The sequence below is a fragment of the Hyla sarda genome, chromosome 1 (assembly GCF_029499605.1).
Source record: "Hyla sarda isolate aHylSar1 chromosome 1, aHylSar1.hap1, whole genome shotgun sequence".
In the NCBI taxonomy this organism is placed as follows: Eukaryota; Metazoa; Chordata; class Amphibia; order Anura; family Hylidae; genus Hyla; species Hyla sarda.
Genome location: NC_079189.1, coordinates 191,938,370 through 191,953,904, shown reverse-complemented (window position 1 = coordinate 191,953,904; position 15,535 = coordinate 191,938,370). Strand labels below are relative to the sequence as shown.

At 38.7% G+C, this 15,535-nt stretch overlaps 26 non-coding genes across 26 annotated transcripts; 14 read left to right on the top strand and 12 right to left on the bottom strand.

Annotated features, from left to right (window-relative positions):
- Nucleotides 1-226: 226 nt before the first annotated feature.
- TRNAL-CAG (transfer RNA leucine (anticodon CAG)) lies at nt 227-309 on the bottom strand. The gene has a single exon. It is a non-coding gene; the product is annotated as a tRNA-Leu (tRNA).
- Nucleotides 310-1,095: 786 nt separating this feature from the next.
- TRNAL-CAG (transfer RNA leucine (anticodon CAG)) lies at nt 1,096-1,178 on the bottom strand. Its single transcript has one exon. It is a non-coding gene; the product is annotated as a tRNA-Leu (tRNA).
- A 148-nt stretch (nt 1,179-1,326) lies between these two features.
- TRNAF-GAA (transfer RNA phenylalanine (anticodon GAA)) lies at nt 1,327-1,399 on the top strand. Its single transcript has one exon. It is a non-coding gene; the product is annotated as a tRNA-Phe (tRNA).
- A 566-nt stretch (nt 1,400-1,965) lies between these two features.
- Nucleotides 1,966-2,048, bottom strand: TRNAL-CAG (transfer RNA leucine (anticodon CAG)). The gene has a single exon. It is a non-coding gene; the product is annotated as a tRNA-Leu (tRNA).
- Nucleotides 2,049-2,200: 152 nt separating this feature from the next.
- On the top strand, nt 2,201-2,273 carry TRNAF-GAA (transfer RNA phenylalanine (anticodon GAA)). Its single transcript has one exon. It is a non-coding gene; the product is annotated as a tRNA-Phe (tRNA).
- Nucleotides 2,274-2,839: 566 nt separating this feature from the next.
- On the bottom strand, nt 2,840-2,922 carry TRNAL-CAG (transfer RNA leucine (anticodon CAG)). Its single transcript has one exon. It is a non-coding gene; the product is annotated as a tRNA-Leu (tRNA).
- Nucleotides 2,923-3,725: 803 nt separating this feature from the next.
- Nucleotides 3,726-3,808, bottom strand: TRNAL-CAG (transfer RNA leucine (anticodon CAG)). Its single transcript has one exon. It is a non-coding gene; the product is annotated as a tRNA-Leu (tRNA).
- A 786-nt stretch (nt 3,809-4,594) lies between these two features.
- On the bottom strand, nt 4,595-4,677 carry TRNAL-CAG (transfer RNA leucine (anticodon CAG)). The gene has a single exon. It is a non-coding gene; the product is annotated as a tRNA-Leu (tRNA).
- Nucleotides 4,678-4,825: 148 nt separating this feature from the next.
- Nucleotides 4,826-4,898, top strand: TRNAF-GAA (transfer RNA phenylalanine (anticodon GAA)). Its single transcript has one exon. It is a non-coding gene; the product is annotated as a tRNA-Phe (tRNA).
- Nucleotides 4,899-5,465: 567 nt separating this feature from the next.
- TRNAL-CAG (transfer RNA leucine (anticodon CAG)) lies at nt 5,466-5,548 on the bottom strand. Its single transcript has one exon. It is a non-coding gene; the product is annotated as a tRNA-Leu (tRNA).
- Nucleotides 5,549-5,696: 148 nt separating this feature from the next.
- TRNAF-GAA (transfer RNA phenylalanine (anticodon GAA)) lies at nt 5,697-5,769 on the top strand. Its single transcript has one exon. It is a non-coding gene; the product is annotated as a tRNA-Phe (tRNA).
- A 577-nt stretch (nt 5,770-6,346) lies between these two features.
- On the bottom strand, nt 6,347-6,429 carry TRNAL-CAG (transfer RNA leucine (anticodon CAG)). The gene has a single exon. It is a non-coding gene; the product is annotated as a tRNA-Leu (tRNA).
- A 152-nt stretch (nt 6,430-6,581) lies between these two features.
- Nucleotides 6,582-6,654, top strand: TRNAF-GAA (transfer RNA phenylalanine (anticodon GAA)). Its single transcript has one exon. It is a non-coding gene; the product is annotated as a tRNA-Phe (tRNA).
- Nucleotides 6,655-7,230: 576 nt separating this feature from the next.
- TRNAL-CAG (transfer RNA leucine (anticodon CAG)) lies at nt 7,231-7,313 on the bottom strand. The gene has a single exon. It is a non-coding gene; the product is annotated as a tRNA-Leu (tRNA).
- A 151-nt stretch (nt 7,314-7,464) lies between these two features.
- On the top strand, nt 7,465-7,537 carry TRNAF-GAA (transfer RNA phenylalanine (anticodon GAA)). Its single transcript has one exon. It is a non-coding gene; the product is annotated as a tRNA-Phe (tRNA).
- Nucleotides 7,538-8,993: 1,456 nt separating this feature from the next.
- On the bottom strand, nt 8,994-9,076 carry TRNAL-CAG (transfer RNA leucine (anticodon CAG)). The gene has a single exon. It is a non-coding gene; the product is annotated as a tRNA-Leu (tRNA).
- A 152-nt stretch (nt 9,077-9,228) lies between these two features.
- Nucleotides 9,229-9,301, top strand: TRNAF-GAA (transfer RNA phenylalanine (anticodon GAA)). Its single transcript has one exon. It is a non-coding gene; the product is annotated as a tRNA-Phe (tRNA).
- Nucleotides 9,302-10,033: 732 nt separating this feature from the next.
- TRNAF-GAA (transfer RNA phenylalanine (anticodon GAA)) lies at nt 10,034-10,106 on the top strand. Its single transcript has one exon. It is a non-coding gene; the product is annotated as a tRNA-Phe (tRNA).
- A 733-nt stretch (nt 10,107-10,839) lies between these two features.
- TRNAF-GAA (transfer RNA phenylalanine (anticodon GAA)) lies at nt 10,840-10,912 on the top strand. The gene has a single exon. It is a non-coding gene; the product is annotated as a tRNA-Phe (tRNA).
- A 733-nt stretch (nt 10,913-11,645) lies between these two features.
- On the top strand, nt 11,646-11,718 carry TRNAF-GAA (transfer RNA phenylalanine (anticodon GAA)). The gene has a single exon. It is a non-coding gene; the product is annotated as a tRNA-Phe (tRNA).
- Nucleotides 11,719-12,295: 577 nt separating this feature from the next.
- Nucleotides 12,296-12,378, bottom strand: TRNAL-CAG (transfer RNA leucine (anticodon CAG)). The gene has a single exon. It is a non-coding gene; the product is annotated as a tRNA-Leu (tRNA).
- A 152-nt stretch (nt 12,379-12,530) lies between these two features.
- Nucleotides 12,531-12,603, top strand: TRNAF-GAA (transfer RNA phenylalanine (anticodon GAA)). The gene has a single exon. It is a non-coding gene; the product is annotated as a tRNA-Phe (tRNA).
- A 733-nt stretch (nt 12,604-13,336) lies between these two features.
- Nucleotides 13,337-13,409, top strand: TRNAF-GAA (transfer RNA phenylalanine (anticodon GAA)). The gene has a single exon. It is a non-coding gene; the product is annotated as a tRNA-Phe (tRNA).
- Nucleotides 13,410-13,985: 576 nt separating this feature from the next.
- TRNAL-CAG (transfer RNA leucine (anticodon CAG)) lies at nt 13,986-14,068 on the bottom strand. The gene has a single exon. It is a non-coding gene; the product is annotated as a tRNA-Leu (tRNA).
- A 152-nt stretch (nt 14,069-14,220) lies between these two features.
- Nucleotides 14,221-14,293, top strand: TRNAF-GAA (transfer RNA phenylalanine (anticodon GAA)). The gene has a single exon. It is a non-coding gene; the product is annotated as a tRNA-Phe (tRNA).
- Nucleotides 14,294-15,025: 732 nt separating this feature from the next.
- TRNAF-GAA (transfer RNA phenylalanine (anticodon GAA)) lies at nt 15,026-15,098 on the top strand. The gene has a single exon. It is a non-coding gene; the product is annotated as a tRNA-Phe (tRNA).
- The last annotated feature ends 437 nt before the right edge of the window (nt 15,099-15,535 follow it).

Below are 15,535 nucleotides of genomic sequence, written 5' to 3'. Positions count from 1 at the left end.
TGATCCTTGGTTTCAGCAGTTTCATTTTAACTCAAAATCCACTAAAGTGAGTTAAATCGTTGATGCGTTTAGAGTTTTGGCAGCTTAGGTAAAATACCTCAAAAGCCCTATGTTGCATTGTGGTGAATATAATTTTACAAATCCCGTTAGCATCCCATGCCAGTACAGTGTGTAGTTTTCATTCTGAAATTTTTTGAAGATTTTTAGTCTCTATATAAAAAACATCTGTCAGAAGTGGGATTCGAACCCACGCCTCCAGAGGAGACTGCGACCTGAACGCAGCGCCTTAGACCGCTCGGCCATCCTGACTTTGCTTTGCATTACACCTCCACCAATGCAAAAAAAAAAAGAAGCCATGCGAGCTGTAAAACCGTTGTTTTAACACATGAAAAAACATCCCTATCGTTGGGGACATTTTACAACACTGTGCCCTACACCACCATCTGTCAACTAAGTGTATTAGCCGAAATAGCTCAGTTGGGAGAGCGTTAGACTGAAGATCTAAAGGTCCCTGGTTGGGTTTCGGCAGTTTCCTTATGTCTCAAAATCAACTGAAGTAAGTTAAGTCGTTGATGCGTTTAGAGTTTTAGCAGCTTAGTTAATATACCTCAAAGGCACTATTTTGCATTGTGGAGAAAATTGTTTTACATATCCGGTTAGCATTTCATGCCAGTACAGTGTTTAGTTTTCATTTTGAAAATTTTGAAGTTTTTTTTTCTTTATAAAAAGAGACATTTTTACACATGAAAAACCATTCCTATTATTGGGGACATCTTACAATGCTGTGCTCTACACAAACATCTACACAACCGTCAATGCACTAAGTGTGTTAGCTGAGCTAGCTCTGTTGGGAGAGCGTTTGACTGCTTTGATCCTTGGTTTCAGCAGTTTCATTTTAACTCAAAATCCACTAAAGTGAGTTAAATCGTTGATGCGTTTAGAGTTTTGGCAGCTTAGGTAAAATACCTCAAAAGCCCTATGTTGCATTGTGGTGAATATAATTTTACAAATCCCGTTAGCATTCCATGCCAGTACAGTGTGTAGTTTTCATTCTGAAATTTTTTGAAGATTTTTAGTCTCTATATAAAAAACATCTGTCAGAAGTGGGATTTGAACCCACGCCTCCAGAGGAGACTGCGACCTGAACACAGCGCCTTAGACCGCTCGGCCATCCTGACTTTGCTTTGTATTACATCTCCACCAATGCAAAAAAGAAGCCAGGCGAGCTGTAAAACCGTTGTTTTAACACATGAAAAAACATCCCTATCTTTGGGGACATTTTACAACACTGTGCCCTACACCACCATCTGTCAACTAGGTGTATTAGCCGAAATAGCTCAGTTGGGAGAGCGTTAGACTGAAGATCTAAAGGTCCCTGGTTCAATCCCGGGTTTCGGCAGTTTCCTTATGTCTCAAAATCAACTGAAGTAAGTTAAGTCGTTGATGCGTTTAGAGTTTTAGCAGCTTAGTTAATATACCTCAAAGGCACTATTTTGCATTGTGGAGAAAATTGTTTTACATATCCCGTTAGCATTTCATGCCAGTACAGTGTTTGGTTTTCATTTTGAAAATTTTGAAGTTTTTTTTTCTTTATAAAAAGAGACATTTTTACACATGAAAAACCATTCCTATTATTGGGGACATCTTACAATGCTGTGCTCTACACAACCATCTACACAACCATCAATGCACTAAGTGTGTTAGCTGAACTAGCTCTGTTGGGAGAGCGTTTGACTAAATATCCCTGCTTTGATCCTTGGTTTCAGCAGTTTCATTTTAACTCAAAATCCACTAAAGTGAGTTAAATCGTTGATGCGTTTAGAGTTTTGGCAGCTTAGGTAAAATACCTCAAAAGCCCTATGTTGCATTGTGGTGAATATAATTTTACAAATCCCGTTAGCATTCCATGCCAGTACAGTGTGTAGTTTTCATTCTGAAATTTTTTGTCTCTATATAAAAAACATCTGTCAGAAGTGGGAATCGAACCCACCCCTCCAGAGGAGACTGCGACCTGAACGCAGCGCCTTAGACCGCTCGGCCATCCTGACTTTGCTTTGCATTACAGCTCCACCAATGCAAAAAAAAAAGAAGCCATGCGAGCTGTAAAACCGTTGTTTTAACACATGAAAAAACATCCCTATCGTTGGGGACATTTTACAACACTGTGCCCTACACCACCATCTGTCAACTAGGTGTATTAGCCGAAATAGTTCAGTTGGGAGAGCGTTAGACTGAAGATCTAAAGGTCCCTGGTTCGATCCCGGGTTTCGGCAGTTTCCTTATGTCTCAAAATCAACTGAAGTAAGTTAAGTCGTTGATGCGTTTAGAGTTTTAGCAGCTTAATTAATATACCTCATAGGCACTATTTTGCATTGTGGAGAAAATTGTTTTACATATCCCGTTAGCATTTCATGCCAGTACAGTGTTTGGTTTTCATTTTGAAAATTTTGAAGTTTTTTTTTCTTTATAAAAAGAGACATTTTTACACATGAAAAACCATTCCTATTATTGGGGACATCTTACAATGCTGTGCTCTACACAACCATCTACACAACCATCAATGCACTAAGTGTGTTAGCTGAACTAGCTCTGTTGGGAGAGCGTTTGACTAAATATCCCTGCTTTGATCCTTGGTTTCAGCAGTTTCATTTTAACTCAAAATCCACTAAAGTGAGTTAAATCGTTGATGCGTTTAGAGTTTTGGCAGCTTAGGTAAAATACCTCAAAAGCCCTATGTTGCATTGTGGTGAATATAATTTTACAAATCCCGTTAGCATTCCATGCCAGTACAGTGTGTAGTTTTCATTCTGAAATTTTTTGTCTCTATATAAAAAACATCTGTCAGAAGTGGGAATCGAACCCACCCCTCCAGAGGAGACTGCGACCTGAACGCAGCGCCTTAGACCGCTCGGCCATCCTGACTTTGCTTTGTATTACACCTCCACCAATGCAAAAAAAAAAAGAAGCCATGCGAGCTGTAAAACCGTTGTTTTAACACATGAAAAAACAACCCTATCGTTGGGGACATTTTGCAACACTGTGCCCTACACCACCATCTGTCAACTAGGTGTATTAGCCGAAATAGCTCAGTTGGGAGAGCGTTAGACTGAAGATCTAAAGGTCCCTGGTTCGATCCTGGGTGCCGGCAGTTTCCTTATGTCTCAAAATCAACTGAAGTAAGTTAAGTCGTTGATGCGTTTAGAGTTTTAGCAGCTTAGTTAATATACCTCAAAGGCACTATTTTGCATTGTGGAGAAAATTGTTTTACATATCCCGTTAGCATTTCATGCCAGTACAGTGTTTGGTTTTCATTTTGAAAATTTTGAAGTAAATTTTTCTTTATAAAAAGAGACATTTTTACACATGAAAAACCATTCCTATTATTGGGGACATCTTACAATGCTGTGCTCTACACAACCATCTACACAACCATCAATGCACTAAGTGTGTTAGCTGAACTAGCTCTGTTGGGAGAGCGTTTGACTAAATATCCCTGCTTTGATCCTTGGTTTCAGCAGTTTCATTTTAACTCAAAATCCACTAAAGTGAGTTAAATCGTTGATGCGTTTAGAGTTTTGGCAGCTTAGGTAAAATACCTCAAAAGCCCTATGTTGCATTGTGGTGAATATAATTTTACAAATCCCGTTAGCATCCCATGCCAGTACAGTGTGTAGTTTTCATTCTGAAATTTTTTGAAGATTTTTAGTCTCTATATAAAAAACATCTGTCAGAAGTGGGATTCGAACCCACGCCTCCAGAGGAGACTGCGACCTGAACGCAGCGCCTTAGACCGCTCGGCCATCCTGACTTTGCTTTGCATTACACCTCCACCAATGCAAAAAAAAAAAGAAGCCATGCGAGCTGTAAAACCGTTGTTTTAACACATGAAAAAACATCCCTATCGTTGGGGACATTTTACAACACTGTGCCCTACACCACCATCTGTCAACTAAGTGTATTAGCCGAAATAGCTCAGTTGGGAGAGCGTTAGACTGAAGATCTAAAGGTCCCTGGTTGGGTTTCGGCAGTTTCCTTATGTCTCAAAATCAACTGAAGTAAGTTAAGTCGTTGATGCGTTTAGAGTTTTAGCAGCTTAGTTAATATACCTCAAAGGCACTATTTTGCATTGTGGAGAAAATTGTTTTACATATCCGGTTAGCATTTCATGCCAGTACAGTGTTTAGTTTTCATTTTGAAAATTTTGAAGTTTTTTTTTCTTTATAAAAAGAGACATTTTTACACATGAAAAACCATTCCTATTATTGGGGACATCTTACAATGCTGTGCTCTACACAAACATCTACACAACCGTCAATGCACTAAGTGTGTTAGCTGAGCTAGCTCTGTTGGGAGAGCGTTTGACTGCTTTGATCCTTGGTTTCAGCAGTTTCATTTTAACTCAAAATCCACTAAAGTGAGTTAAATCGTTGATGCGTTTAGAGTTTTGGCAGCTTAGGTAAAATACCTCAAAAGCCCTATGTTGCATTGTGGTGAATATAATTTTACAAATCCCGTTAGCATTCCATGCCAGTACAGTGTGTAGTTTTCATTCTGAAATTTTTTGAAGATTTTTAGTCTCTATATAAAAAACATCTGTCAGAAGTGGGATTCGAACCCACGCCTCCAGAGGAGACTGCGACCTGAACGCAGCGCCTTAGACCGCTCGGCCATCCTGACTTTGCTTTGTATTACATCTCCACCAATGCAAAAAAGAAGCCATGCGAGCTGTAAAACCGTTGTTTTAACACATGAAAAAACATCCCTATCTTTGGGGACATTTTACAACACTGTGCCCTACACCACCATCTGTCAACTAGGTGTATTAGCCGAAATAGCTCAGTTGGGAGAGCGTTAGGCTGAAGATCTAAAGGTCCCTGGTTCGATCCCGGGTTTCGGCACTTTCCTTATGTCTCAAAATCAACTGAAGTAAGTTAAGTCGTTGATGCGTTTAGAGTTTTAGCAGCTTAGTTAATATACCTCAAAGGCACTATTTTGCATTGTGGAGAAAATTGTTTTACATATCCGGTTAGCATTTCATGCCAGTACAGTGTTTAGTTTTCATTTTGAAAATTTTGAAGTTTTTTTTTCTTTATAAAAAGAGACATTTTTACACATGAAAAACCATTCCTATTATTGGGGACATCTTACAATGCTGTGCTCTACACAAACATCTACACAACCGTCAATGCACTAAGTGTGTTAGCTGAGCTAGCTCTGTTGGGAGAGCGTTTGACTGCTTTGATCCTTGGTTTCAGCAGTTTCATTTTAACTCAAAATCCACTAAAGTGAGTTAAATCGTTGATGCGTTTAGAGTTTTGGCAGCTTAGGTAAAATACCTCAAAAGCCCTATGTTGCATTGTGGTGAATATAATTTTACAAATCCCGTTAGCATTCCATGCCAGTACAGTGTGTAGTTTTCATTCTGAAATTTTTTGAAGATTTTTAGTCTCTATATAAAAAACATCTGTCAGAAGTGGGATTCGAACCCACGCCTCCAGAGGAGACTGCGACCTGAACGCAGCGCCTTAGACCGCTCGGCCATCCTGACTTTGCTTTGTATTACATCTCCACCAATGCAAAAAAGAAGCCATGCGAGCTGTAAAACCGTTGTTTTAACACATGAAAAAACATCCCTATCTTTGGGGACATTTTACAACACTGTGCAATACACCACCATCAGTCAACTAGGTGTATTAGCCGAAATAGCTCAGTTGGGAGAGCGTTAGGCTGAAGATCTAAAGGTCCCTGGTTCGATCCCGGGTTTCGGCAGTTTCCTTATGTCTCAAAATCAACTGAAGTAAGTTAAGTCGTTGATGCGTTTAGAGTTTTAGCAGCTTAGTTAATATACCTCAAAGGCACTATTTTGCATTGTGGAGAAAATTGTTTTACATATCCGGTTAGCATTTCATGCCAGTACAGTGTTTGGTTTTCATTTTGAAAATTTTGAAGTTTTTTTTTCTTTATAAAAAGAGACATTTTTACACATGAAAAACCATTCCTATTATTGGGGACATCTTACAATGCTGTGCTCTACACAACCATCTACACAACCATCAATGCACTAAGTGTGTTAGCTGAACTAGCTCTGTTGGGAGAGCGTTTGACTAAATATCCCTGCTTTGATCCTTGGTTTCAGCAGTTTCATTTTAACTCAAAATCCACTAAAGTGAGTTAAATCGTTGATGCGTTTAGAGTTTTGGCAGCTTAGGTAAAATACCTCAAAAGCCCTATGTTGCATTGTGGTGAATATAATTTTACAAATCCCGTTAGCATTCCATGCCAGTACAGTGTGTAGTTTTCATTCTGAAATTTTTTGAAGATTTTTAGTCTCTATATAAAAAACATCTGTCAGAAGTGGGATTTGAACCCACGCCTCCAGAGGAGACTGCGACCTGAACGCAGCGCCTTAGACCGCTCGGCCATCCTGACTTTGCTTTGCATTACACCTCCACCAATGCAAAAAAAAAAGAAGCCATGCGAGCTGTAAAACCGTTGTTTTAACACATGAAAAAACATCCCTATCGTTGGGGACATTTTACAACACTGTGCCCTACACCACCATCTGTCAACTAGGTGTATTAGCCGAAATAGTTCAGTTGGGAGAGCGTTAGACTGAAGATCTAAAGGTCCCTGGTTCGATCCCGGGTTTCGGCAGTTTCCTTATGTCTCAAAATCAACTGAAGTAAGTTAAGTCGTTGATGCGTTTAGAGTTTTAGCAGCTTAATTAATATACCTCATAGGCACTATTTTGCATTGTGGAGAAAATTGTTTTACATATCCCGTTAGCATTTCATGCCAGTACAGTGTTTGGTTTTCATTTTGAAAATTTTGAAGTTTTTTTTTCTTTATAAAAAGAGACATTTTTACACATGAAAAACCATTCCTATTATTGGGGACATCTTACAATGCTGTGCTCTACACAACCATCTACACAACCATCAATGCACTAAGTGTGTTAGCTGAACTAGCTCTGTTGGGAGAGCGTTTGACTAAATATCCCTGCTTTGATCCTTGGTTTCAGCAGTTTCATTTTAACTCAAAATCCACTAAAGTGAGTTAAATCGTTGATGCGTTTAGAGTTTTGGCAGCTTAGGTAAAATACCTCAAAAGCCCTATGTTGCATTGTGGTGAATATAATTTTACAAATCCCGTTAGCATTCCATGCCAGTACAGTGTGTAGTTTTCATTCTGAAATTTTTTGAAGATTTTTAGTCTCTATATAAAAACATCTGTCAGAAGTGGGATTCGAACCCACACCTCCAGAGAAGACTGCGACCTGAACGCAGCGCCTTAGACCGCTCGGCCATCCTGATTTCCTTTGTATTACACCTCCACCAATGCGAAAAAAAAAGAAGCCATGCGAGCTGTAAAACCGTTGTTTTAACACATGAAAAAACATCCCTATCGTTGGGGACATTTTACAACACTGTGCCCTACACCACCATCTGTCAACTAGGTGTATTAGCCGAAATAGCTCAGTTGGGAGAGTGTTAGACTGAAGATCTAAAGGTCCCTGGTTCGATCCCGGGTTTCGGCAGTTTCCTTATGTCTCAAAATCAACTGAAGTAAGATAAGTCATTGATGCGTTTAGAGTTTTAGCAGCTTAGTTAATATACCTCATAGGCACTATTTTGCATTGTGGAGAAAATAGTTTTACATATCCCGTTAGCATTTCATGCCAGTACAGTGTTTGGTTTTCATTTTGAAAATTTAGAAGTTTTTTTTTCTTTATGAAAAGAGACATTTTTACACATGAAAAACCATTCCTATTATTGGGGACATCTTACAATGCTGTGCTCTACACAACCATCTACACAACCATCAATGCACCAAGTGTGTTAGCTGAACTAGCTCTGTTGGGAGAGCGTTTGACTAAATATCCCTGCTTTGATCCTTGGTTTCAGCAATTTCATTTTAATTCAAAATCCACTAAAGTGAGTTAAATCGTTGATGCGTTTAGAGTTTTGGCAGCTTAGGTAAAATACCTCAAAAGCCCTATGTTGCATTGTGGTGAATATAATTTTACAAATCCCGTTAGCATTCCATGCCAGTACAGTGTGTAGTCTTCATTCTGAAATTTTTTGAAGATTTTTAGTCTCTATATAAGAAACATCTGTCAGAAGTGGTATTCGAACCCACGCCTCCAGAGGAGACTGTAACCTGAACGCAGCGCCTTAGACCGCTCGGCCATCCTGACTTTGCTTTGTATTACACCTCCACCAATGCAAAAAAGAAGCCATGCGAGCTGTAAAACCGTTGTTTTAACACATGAAAAAACATCCCTATCGTTCGGGACATTTTACAACACTGTGCCCTACACCACCATCTGTCAACTAGGTGTATTAGCCGAAATAGCACAGTTGGGAGAGCGTTAGACTGAAGATCTAAAGGTCCCTGGTTCGATCCCGGGTTTCGGCAGTTTCCTTATGTCTCAAAATCAACTGAAGTAAGTTAAGTCGTTGATGCGTTTAGAGTTTTAGCAGCTTAGTTAATATACCTCAAAGGCACTATTTTGCATTGTGGAGAAAATTGTTTTACATATCCCGTTAGCATTTCATGCCAGTACAGTGTTTGGTTTTCATTTTGAAAATTTTGAAGTTTTTTTTTCTTTATAAAAAGAGATTTTTACACATGAAAAACCATTCCTATTATTGGGGACATCTTACAATGCTGTGCTCTACACAACCATCTACACAACCATCAATGCACTAAGTGTGTTAGCTGAACTAGCTCTGTTTGGAGAGCGTTTGACTAAATATCCCTGCTTTGATCCTTGGTTTCAGCAGTTTCATTTTAACTCAAAATCCACTAAAGTGAGTTAAATCGTTGATGCGTTTAGAGTTTTGGCAGCTTAGGTAAAATACCTCAAAAGCCCTATGTTGCATTGTGGTGAATATAATTTTACAAATCCCGTTAGCATTCCATGCCAGTACAGTGTGTGGTTTTCATTCTGAAATTTTTTGAAGATTTTTAGTCTCTATATAAAAAACATCTGTCAGAAGTGGGATTCGAACCCACGCCTCCAGAGGAGACTGCGACCTGAACGCAGCGCCTTAGACCGCTCGGCCATCCTGACTTTGCTTTTTATTACACCTCCACCAATGCAAAAAAAAAAGAAGCCATGCGAGCTGTAAAACCGTTGTTTTAACACATGAAAAAACATCCCTATCGTTGGGGACATTTTACAACACTGTGCCCTACACCACCATCTGTCAACTAGGTGTATTAGCCGAAATAGCTCAGTTGGGAGAGCGTTAGACTGAAGATCTAAAGGTCCCTGGTTCGATCCCGGGTTTCGGCAGTTTCCTTATGTCTCAAAATCAACTGAAGTAAGTTAAGTCGTTGATGCGTTTAGAGTTTTAGCAGCTTAGTTAATATACCTCAAAGGCACTATTTTGCATTGTGGAGAAAATTGTTTTACATATCCCGTTAGCATTTCATGCCAGTACAGTGTTTGGTTTTCATTTTGAAAATTTTGAAGTTTTTTTTTCTTTATAAAAAGAGACATTTTTACACATGAAAAACCATTCCTATTATTGGGGACATCTTACAATGCTGTGCTCTACACAACCATCTACACAACCATCAATGCACTAAGTGTGTTAGCTGAACTAGCTCTGTTTGGAGAGCGTTTGACTAAATATCCCTGCTTTGATCCTTGGTTTCAGCAGTTTCATTTTAACTCAAAATCCACTAAAGTGAGTTAAATCGTTGATGCGTTTAGAGTTTTGGCAGCTTAGGTAAAATACCTCAAAAGCCCTATGTTGCATTGTGGTGAATATAATTTTACAAATCCCGTTAGCATTCCATGCCAGTACAGTGTGTAGTTTTCATTCTGAAATTTTTTGAAGATTTTTAGTCTCTATATAAAAAACATCTGTCAGAAGTGGGATTCGAACCCACGCCTCCGAAAAAAAAAAGAAGCCATGCGAGCTGTAAAACCGTTGTTTTAACACATGAAAAAACATCCCTATCGTTGGGGACATTTTACAACACTGTGCCCTACACCACCATCTGTCAACTAGGTGTATTAGCCGAAATAGCTCAGTTGGGAGAGCGTTAGACTGAAGATCTAAAGGTCCCTGGTTCGATCCCGGGTTTCGGCAGTTTCCTTATGTCTCAAAATCAACTGAAGTAAGTTAAGTCGTTGATGCGTTTAGAGTTTTAGCAGCTTAGTTAATATACCTCATAGGCACTATTTTGCATTGTGGAGAAAATTGTTTTACATATCTCGTTAGCATTTCATGCCAGTACAGTGTTTGGTTTTCATTTTGAAAATTTTGAAGTTTTTTTTTCTTTATAAAAAGAGACATTTTTACACATGAAAAACCATTCCTATTATTGGGGACATCTTACAATGCTGTGCTCTACACAACCATCTACACAACCATCAATGCACTAAGTGTGTTAGCTGAACTAGCTCTGTTTGGAGAGCGTTTGACTAAATATCCCTGCTTTGATCCTTGGTTTCAGCAGTTTCATTTTAACTCAAAATCCACTAAAGTGAGTTAAATCGTTGATGCGTTTAGAGTTTTGGCAGCTTAGGTAAAATACCTCAAAAGCCCTATGTTGCATTGTGGTGAATATAATTTTACAAATCCCGTTAGCATTCCATGCCAGTACAGTGTGTAGTTTTCATTCTGAAATTTTTTGAAGATTTTTAGTCTCTATATAAAAAACATCTGTCAGAAGTGGGATTCGAACCCACGCCTCCGAAAAAAAAAAAGAAGCCATGCGAGCTGTAAAACCGTTGTTTTAACACATGAAAAAACATCCCTATTGTTGGGGACATTTTACAACACTGTGCCCTACACCACCATCTGTCAACTAGGTGTATTAGCCGAAATAGCTCAGTTGGTAGAGCGTTAGACTGAAGATCTAAAGGTCCCTGGTTCGATCCCGGGTTTCGGCAGTTTCCTTATGTCTCAAAATCAACTGAAGTAAGTTAAGTCGTTGATGCGTTTAGAGTTTTAGCAGCTTAGTTAATATACCTCAAAGGCACTATTTTGCATTGTGGAGAAAATTGTTTTACATATCCCGTTAGCATTTCATGCCAGTACAGTGTTTGGTTTTCATTTTGAAAATTTTGAAGTTTTTTTTTCTTTATAAAAAGAGACATTTTTACACATGAAAAACCATTCCTATTATTGGGGACATCTTACAATGCTGTGCTCTACACAACCATCTACACAACCGTCAATGCAATAAGTGTGTTAGCTGAACTAGCTCTGTTGGGAGAGCGTTTGACTAAATATCCCTGCTTTGATCCTTGGTTTCAGCAGTTTCATTTTAACTCAAAATCCACTAAAGTGAGTTAAATCGTTGATGCGTTTAGAGTTTTGGCAGCTTAGGTAAAATACCTCAAAAGCCCTATGTTGCATTGTGGTGAATATAATTTTACAAATCCCGTTAGCATTCCATGCCAGTACAGTGTGTAGTTTTCATTCTGAAATTTTTCGAAGATTTTTAGTCTCTATATAAAAAACATCTGTCAGAAGTGGGATTCGAACCCACGCCTCCGAAAAAAAAAAAGAAGCCATGCGAGCTGTAAAACCGTTGTTTTAACACATGAAAAAACATCCCTATTGTTGGGGACATTTTACAACACTGTGCCCTACACCACCATCTGTCAACTAGGTGTATTAGCCGAAATAGCTCAGTTGGTAGAGCGTTAGACTGAAGATCTAAAGGTCCCTGGTTCGATCCCGGGTTTCGGCAGTTTCCTTATGTCTCAAAATCAACTGAAGTAAGTTAAGTCGTTGATGCGTTTAGAGTTTTAGCAGCTTAGTTAATATACCTCAAAGGCACTATTTTGCATTGTGGAGAAAATTGTTTTACATATCCCGTTAGCATTTCATGCCAGTACAGTGTTTGGTTTTCATTTTGAAAATTTTGAAGTTTTTTTTTCTTTATAAAAAGAGACATTTTTACACATGAAAAACCATTCCTATTATTGGGGACATCTTACAATGCTGTGCTCTACACAACCATCTACACAACCGTCAATGCAATAAGTGTGTTAGCTGAACTAGCTCTGTTGGGAGAGCGTTTGACTAAATATCCCTGCTTTGATCCTTGGTTTCAGCAGTTTCATTTTAACTCAAAATCCACTAAAGTGAGTTAAATCGTTGATGCGTTTAGAGTTTTGGCAGCTTAGGTAAAATACCTCAAAAGCCCTATGTTGCATTGTGGTGAATATAATTTTACAAATCCCGTTAGCATTCCATGCCAGTACAGTGTGTAGTTTTCATTCTGAAATTTTTCGAAGATTTTTAGTCTCTATATAAAAAACATCTGTCAGAAGTGGGATTCGAACCCACGCCTCCAGAGGAGACTGCGACCTGAACGCAGCGCCTTAGACCGCTCGGCCATCCTGCCTTTGCTTTGTTTTACACCTCCACCAATGCAAAAAAAAAAGAAGCCATGCGAGCTGTAAAACCGTTGTTTTAACACATGAAAAAACATCCCTATCGTTGGGGACATTTTACAACACTGTGCCCTACACCACCATCTGTCAACTAGGTGAATTAGCCGAAATAGCTCAGTTGGGAGAGCGTTAGACTGAAGATCTAAAGGTCCCTGGTTTGATCCCGGGTTTCGGCAGTTTCCTTATGTCTCAAAATCAACTGAAGTAAGTTAAGTCGTTGATGCGTTTAGAGTTTTAGCAGCTTAGTTAATATACCTCATAGGCACTATTTTGCATTGTGGAGAAAATTGTTTTACATATCCCGTTAGCATTTCATGCCAGTACAGTGTTTGATTTTCATTTTGAAAATTTTGAAGTTTTTTTTTCTTTATAAAAAGAGACATTTTTACACATGAAAAACCATTCCTATTATTGGGGACATCTTACAATGCTGTGCTCTACACAACCATCTACACAACCATCAATGCACTAAGTGTGTTAGCTGAACTAGCTCTGTTTGGAGAGCGTTTGACTAAATATCCCTGCTTTGATCCTTGGTTTCAGCAGTTTCATTTTAACTCAAAATCCACTAAAGTGAGTTAAATCGTTGATGCGTTTAGAGTTTTGGCAGCTTAGGTAAAATACCTCAAAAGCCCTACGTTGCATTGTGGTGAATATAATTTTACAAATCCCGTTAGCATTCCATGCCAGTACAGTGTGTAGTTTTCATTCTGAAATTTTTTGAAGATTTTTAGTCTCTATATAAAAAACATCTGTCAGAAGTGGGATTCGAACCCACGCCTCCGAAAAAAAAAAAGAAGCCATGCGAGCTGTAAAACCGTTGTTTTAACACATGAAAAAACATCCCTATTGTTGGGGACATTTTACAACACTGTGCCCTACACCACCATCTGTCAACTAGGTGTATTAGCCGAAATAGCTCAGTTGGGAGAGCGTTAGACTGAAGATCTAAAGGTCCCTGGTTCGATCCCGGGTTTCGGCAGTTTCCTTATGTCTCAAAATCAACTGAAGTAAGTTAAGTCGTTGATGCGTTTAGAGTTTTAGCAGCTTAGTTAATATACCTCATAGGCACTATTTTGCATTGTGGAGAAAATTGTTTTACATATCCCGTTAGCATTTCATGCCAGTACAGTGTTTGGTTTTCATTTTGAAAATTTTGAAGTTTTTTTTTCTTTATAAAAAGAGACATTTTTACACATGAAAAACCATTCCTATTATTGGGGACATCTTACAATGCTGTGCTCTACACAACCATCTACACAACCATCAATGCACTAAGTGTGTTAGCTGAACTAGCTCTGTTGGGAGAGCGTTTGACTAAATATCCCTGCTTTGATCCTTGGTTTCAGCAGTTTCATTTTAACTCAAAATCCACTAAAGTGAGTTAAATCGTTGATGCGTTTAGAGTTTGGCAGCTTAGGTTAAATACCTCAAAAGCCCCATGTTGCATTGTGGTGAATATAATTTTACAAATCCCGTTAGCATTCCATGCCAGTACAGTGTGTAGTTTTCATTCTGAAATTTTTTGAAGATTTTTAGTCTCTATATAAAAAACATCTGTCAGAAGTGGGATTCGAACCCACGCCTCCAGAGGAGACTGCGACCTGAACGCAGCGCCTTAGACCGCTCGGCCATCCTGACTTTGCTTTATATTACACCTCCATCAATGCAAAAAAAAAAGAAGCCATGCGAGCTGTAAAACCGTTGTTTTAACACATGAAAAAACATCCCTATCGTTGGGGATATTTTACAACACTGTGCCCTATGCCACCATCTGTCAACTAGGTGTATTAGCCGAAATAGCTCAGTTGGGAGAGCGTTAGACTGAAGATCTAAAGGTCCCTGGTTCGATCCCGGGTTTCGGCAGTTTCCTTATGTCTCAAAATCAACTGAAGTAAGTTAAGTCGTTGATGCGTTTAGAGTTTTAGCAGCTTAGTTAATATACCTCATAGGCACTATTTTGCATTGTGGAGAAAATTGTTTTACATATCCCGTTAGCATTTCATGCCAGTACAGTGTTTGGTTTTCATTTTGAAAATTTTGAAGTTTTTTTTTCTTTATAAAAAGAGACATTTTTACACATGAAAAACCATTCCTATTATTGGGGACATCTTACAATGCTGTGCTCTACACAACCATCTACACAACCGTCAATGCAATAAGTGTGTTAGCTGAACTAGCTCTGTTGGGAGAGCGTTTGACTAAATATCCCTGCTTTGATCCTTGGTTTGAGCAGTTTCATTTTAACTCAAAATCCACTAAAGTGAGTTAAATCGTTGATGCGTTTAGAGTTTTGGCAGCTTAGGTAAAATACCTCAAAAGCCCTATGTTGCATTGTGGTGAATATAATTTTACAAATCCCGTTAGCATTCCATGCCAGTACAGTGTGTAGTTTTCATTCTGAAATTTTTTGAAGATTTTTAGTCTCTATATAAAAAACATCTGTCAGAAGTGGGATTCGAACCCACGCCTCCGAAAAAAAAAAGAAGCCATGCGAGCTGTAAAACCGTTGTTTTAACACATGAAAAAACATCCCTATTGTTGGGGACATTTTACAACACTGTGCCCTACACCACCATCTGTCAACTGGGTGTATTAGCCGAAATAGCTCAGTTGGGAGAGCGTTAGACTGAAGATCTAAAGGTCCCTGGTTCGATCCCGGGTTTCGGCAGTTTCCTTATGTCTCAAAATCAACTGAAGTAAGTTAAGTCGTTGATGCGTTTAGAGTTTTAGCAGCTTAGTTAATATACCTCATAGGCACTATTTTGCATTGTGGAGAAAATTGTTTTACATATCCCGTTAGCATTTCATGCCAGTACAGTGTTTGGTTTTCATTTTGAAAATTTTGAAGTTTTTTTTTCTTTATAAAAAGAGACATTTTTACACATGAAAAACCATTCCTATTATTGGGGACATCTTACAATGCTGTGCTCTACACAACCATCTACACAACCATCAATGCACTAAGTGTGTTAGCTGAACTAGCTCTGTTGGGAGAGCGTTTGACTAAATATCCCTGCTTTGATCCTTGGTTTCAGCAGTTTCATTTTAACTCAAAATCCACAAAAGTGAGTTAAATCGTTGATGCGTTTAGAGTTTGGCAGCTTA